This window comes from Neopelma chrysocephalum, unplaced genomic scaffold (genome assembly GCF_003984885.1).
Source record: "Neopelma chrysocephalum unplaced genomic scaffold, ASM398488v2 Primary Assembly neopelma1_88357, whole genome shotgun sequence".
NCBI lineage: Eukaryota > Metazoa > Chordata > Aves > Passeriformes > Pipridae > Neopelma > Neopelma chrysocephalum.
In genome coordinates, this window is record NW_020917543.1 from 1,603 (window position 1) to 6,838 (window position 5,236).

Consider the following 5,236-nt stretch of genomic DNA (forward strand, 5'->3'; position numbering starts at 1 on the left):
TCCCCATCAGGATTTCTCTTTCCCAAAGCTTGGGCGGATGGAGGAGGAGGCTGCGAGGAAGAGGAAGATGCCACGGGTCCCCCAGGCAGGTGAGGAGGAAGTCAGTGGCCCTTTGGGCTGGTGTTGTGCTGGCTCTGGCAGCCCAGCATGGCCCCCGGCTGCAGGACAACCCCGCTGCCGCTGCCGTCCTGCCGGGGCCGGAGTTGGGGGGATGTCCTTGGCCTTCCCTCTGGGCCGGAGGCAAATCCCCTCCCTGTCCTTCTTGCTTCCTGCCCCAGGCCCCGAGCTGAGGATGGAGAGCACGGAGGACAAATCCCCCCGGCAGAAGCTGGTGGGAGAGGCCGTTTTGAAGGGCTCCGTGGCACAGGAAGGCAGCGGGGAGGAAAAGACCCGGAGATCCTCTCACAGGAGGGGCTCCAAAGCCAGCCCAGGGTGCTCTGAGGAGGAAAGACCCAGGCTGTGCCGGGAAGGCGGCTGGAGCTTGAGGCAGAGCTCCGACCTGATAGATCCTGAGCAGCCTCCCAGCAGGCAGAAGTCCTTCAGGTGCTTGGAATGTGGGAAGAGCTTCAGGCAGAGCACAGACCTCCTCACCCACTAGCACATCCACACTGGGGAACGACCCTACAGATGTCAGGAATGTGGGAAGAGCTTCAGAAGAATCTCCCACCTGATCCGACACCGTTCCATCCACACTGGGGAACGGCCCTATTTATGTGGGGAATGTGGGAAGAGCTTCAGCCGGAGATGCCACCTGATCCGACACCAGCGCATCCACACCAGGGAACAGCCCAGGAAAGAGGTGGGAGAGGGGGGCTAAGGGGAGGGGGGAGAGAGAGAGCGGGATTGCCGTGGGGGTGCCTTGGTGCCCCATGCCTTGATCCCTGGACAGTAGGGGAGGCTGGAGAGAGGGGGGAGCTGCGAGAGCCCCGAGAGCCTGGAGAGGGGGGAGTTCGGGCCCCTTGTGCTAAGCCAGCGGTCGGGGCTGTGCTGTTGGTGCCAAATTGCCCCAGTCAGGCTGAACCCAGAGCCCGCCCACGTGTCAGGGGGCCCAATCCACTCCCTGCTCTCGTTCTGGGGCAGCTTCTGGTGTCCCCCTGCCTGTGGGGCTGTTTGGTTGCTTTGGGCACAGCCGACCCTTGTGCAGGGCTGTGCCCTTGGGGGCTGTTGGGGGTGGGCGGGAGGTGTTTTTTGGGGGTGCCGGGCTGGGTTGGCGGCAGAGCCCCGGCGGTGGGCGGTGGGATGTGGGTCCCTCCCGCGGTGCGGGTTGGTGTTGCTGGGTCAGGCCCCGCCGGCTCCATTGTCAGCCCGGTGCCGGCGGTTTTGGACACAGCGGTTTTGGGGCCCCACCGGGAGTGCCGGGGCTGGATGTGGAGCCCGGGAGCTGCCGGGTGTGGAGGGCAGAGCGGGGCGGTGCTGGAGCTGGGGGACCCCCGGCAGCCTGGAGGGGGGAGCACGGAGAGGGAGAAACCCCGTGACTCCCGGGAGCCTGAAATGGGGGGCGCGGAGAAGGGGAAACCTGGACAGTGGGGACCCCTGGGATCCTCAGGACAACAAAGTGGAGAACGTGGAGAGGGAGAATGTCTGGGAACATGGGACCCCGAAGGTGAGAGTCAGAGGAGAAGGGACCCTTGGGACCCCGAACACTCCCAGCATCCCTAAGTGGGACCCCCAGCATCACAGAGAGGGGAGACCCTGCGAACCCAAGAGCGGAGAGACCAGAGAGGGGGAACTTCTGTGAGAGTTTTTTTGGACTGAATCTTCATAGTTTGGAATATTTTTTGGCTGAATCTCAACTTCTTGCGTTTTTTTGGGGAGGTTCATCTCACTCTTTCTGGGTGGTTGTTGGCTGAATCCTGGTGTTTTGAAGGTTTTTATGGACACAGGATGCCCAGTGAGTTCTAGAGATGGACTTGGTCAGGAGGAACCCCAAAACCAACAGGCTCAGCCCTTGTTTGCTTCCCCATCAGGATTTGTCCTTCCCAAAGCTTGGGCGGATGGAGAAGGAGGCTGCGAGGAAGAGGAAGATGCCGCGGGCCCCCCAGGCAGGTGAGGAGGAAGTCAGTGGCGCTTTGGGCCGGTGTTGTGCTGGCTCTGGCAGCCCAGCATGGCTCCCGGCTGCAGGACAACCCCGCTGCCGCCGCCGTCCTGCCGGGCCCGGAGTTGGGGGGATGTCCTTGGCCTTCCCTCTGGGCCGGAGGCAAATCCTCTCCCTGTCCTTCTTGCTTCCTGCCCCAGGCCCCTAGCTGAGGATGGAGAGCCCGGAGGACAAATCCCCCTGGCAGAGCCTGGTGGGAGAGGCTGATTTGAAGGGCTCCAAAGCGCAGGAAGACAGCGGGGAGGAAAAGGGCCGGAGATCCTCCCGCCGGAGGGGCTCCAAAGCCAACCCAGGGTGCTCTGAGGAGGAAAGACCCAGCCTGTGCCGGGAAGGCGTCCAGAGCTTGAGGCAGAGCTCTGACCTGGTGGTCCCTGAGCAGCCTCCCAGCAGGCAGAAGCCCTTCAGGTGCTTGGAATGTGGGAAGAGCTTCAGGAAGAGTTCCCACCTCATCCGACACCAGCACATCCACACCGGGGAACGTCGCTACACGTGTAGGGATTGTGGGAAGAGCTCCAGCCAAACCTCCCACCTGATCCGGCACAGCCACATCCACACTGGGGAACGGCCCTATATGTGTCGGGAACGTGAGAAGAGCTTCAGACAGAGCTCCCACCTGATCCGACACCAGCGCATCCACACCAGGGAACAGCCCAGGAAAGAGGTGGGAGAGGGGGGCTAAGGGGAGGGGGGGGACCAGGAGCAGGATTGCTGTGGGGGTCCCTCTGTGTCCCCATGTCTTGATCCCTGTAGAGTGGAGGAGGCTGGAGAGAGGGGGGAGCTGCGAGAGCCCCGAGAGCCTGGAGAGGGGGGAGTTCGGGCCCCCTGTGCCGAGCCAGCAGTCGGGGCCATGCTGTTGGTGCCAAATTACCCCTGGTCAGGCTGAAGCCAGAGCCCGCCCACGTGTCAGGGGGCCCAATCCACTCCCTGCTCTCATTGTTCTGGGGCAGCCTCTGGTGTCCCCCCACCTGTGGGGCTGTTTGGTTGCCTTGGGCACAGCCGGCCCTTGTGTAGGGCTGTGCCCTTGGGGGCTGTTGGGGGTGGGCGGGAGGTGTTTTTTGGGGGTGCTGGGCTGGGTTGGCGGCAGAGCCCCAGCGGTGGGCGGGGGTTGCGGGTCCCCCCCCATAGTGGGGGTTGGTGTTGCTGGGTCAGGCCCCGCCGGCTCCATTGTCAGCCCATTGCTGGCGGGGGAAACGCAGCGGTTTTGGGGACCCCCGGGAGTGCCGGGGGTGGGTGTGGAGCCCGGGAGCTGCCGAGTGTGGAGGGTGGAGCGGGGTGATGCTGGAGCTGTGGGACCCCCGGCAGCCTGGAGGAGGGAGCACGGAGAGGGAGGAACCCCGGGACCCCCAGGAGCCTGAAAGGGGGGGCATAGAGAAGGAGAAGCCTGGACAGTGGGGACCCCTGGGATCCCTGGGATAACAGAGTGTAGAACCTGGAGAGGGGGAATGTCTGGGAACGTGGCACCCCGAAGGCGAGAGTCAGAGGAGAAGGGACCCTTGGGACCCCCAACACTCCCAGCATCCCTAAGTGGGATCCCCAGCATCCCAGACAGGGGAGACCCTGCGAACCCAAGAGGGGAAAGACCAGAGAGGGAAAATTCTGTGAGAGTTTTTTTGGACTGAATCTTCATAGTTTGGAATATTTTTTGGCTGAATCTCAACTTCTTGCAGTTTGGGGTGAGGTTCATCTCACTCTTTCTGGGGGGGTTGTTGCCTAAATCTCAGTGATTTTGGTTTTTCTGGGCTGAATCTTGGTGTTTTGGAGGTTTTTATGGTCACAGGATGCCCAGTGAGTTCTAGAGATGGACTTGGGCAGGAGGAACCCCCAAGCCAACACGCTCAGCCCTTGTTTCCCCCCCATCAGGATTTCTTCTTCTCAAAGCTTGGGCGGATGGAGGAGGAGGCTGCGAGGAAGAGGAAGATGCCTTGGGTCCCCCAGGCAGGTGAGGAGGAAGTCAGTGGCCCTTTGGGCGGGTGTTGTGCTGGCTCTGGCAGCCGAGCATGGCCCCCGGCTGCAGGACAACCCCGCTGCCGCCGCCGTCCTGCCGGGCCCGGAGTTGGGGGGATGTCCTTGGCCTTCCCTCTGGGCTGGAGGCAAATCCCCTCCCTGTCCTTCTTGTTTCCTGCCCCAGGCCCCGAGCTGAGGACGGAGAGCACGGAGGACAAATCCCCCTGGCAGACCCTGGTGGGAGAGGCCGTTTTGAAGGGCTCCATTGCGCAGGAAGGCAGCAGGGAGGAAAAGGCCTGGCGATGCCCCTGCTGGAGGGGCTCCAAAGCCAGCCCAGGGTGCTCTGAGGAGGAAAGAGCCAGCCTGTGCCAGAAAGGTGGCTGGAGCTTGAGGCGGAGCTGTGACCTGGTGGTCCCTGAGCAGCCTCCCAGCAGGCAGAAGCCCTTCAGGTGCTTGGAATGTGAGAAGAGCTTCAGGCAGAGCTCCAACGTGATCCAACACCCACACATCCACACTGGGGAACGTCGCTACACGTGTGGGGAATGTGGGAAGAGCTTCAGGGACAGATCCAACCTGATCCGACACCAGCTCATCCACACTGGGGAACGGCCCTACACGTGTCTGGAATGAGGGAAGAGCTTCAGCCAGACCTCCACCCTCCACAACCACCAGCGCATCCACACCAGGGAACGGCCCTACAAGTGCTTGGATTGTGGGAGGAGGTTTCAGACCAGCGGGAATCTCCTCCTGCACCAGCAGATGCACACAGATGAGAGGCCCTTCTGCTGCACCAACTGCGGGAAGGGTTTCAAGCGGAACTCCACCCTGATCAAACACCAGCTCATCCACACTGGGGAACGGTCCTACAAGTGCTTGGAATGTGGGAAGAGGTTTCAGACCAGCTCCAATCTCCTCCTGCACCAGCGGACGCACACGGATGAGAGGCCCTTCCGCTGCACTGACTGCGGGAAGGGCTTCAAGCAGAACTCCACCCTCGTCACCCACCGGCGCATCCACACCGGGGAGAGGCCCTACAAGTGTGGGGAGTGTGGGAAGAGCTTCTCCAGCAGCTCTGCCTTGACCAAACACCAAAGGACCCATCAGTAAGGGAGCCCTACGAGTGCCCCGACTGTGGGAAGAACCATGTCCTCTGCTTCCACCCCGAATGAAGCCCCTGATGGTGAGGCAACCCCTGGA

At 62.3% G+C, this 5,236-nt stretch overlaps 1 pseudogene; it reads left to right on the forward strand.

Annotated features, from left to right (window-relative positions):
• Positions 1-598: 598 nt before the first annotated feature.
• Positions 599-5,146, forward strand: LOC113979730 (annotated as a pseudogene).
• The last annotated feature ends 90 nt before the right edge of the window (positions 5,147-5,236 follow it).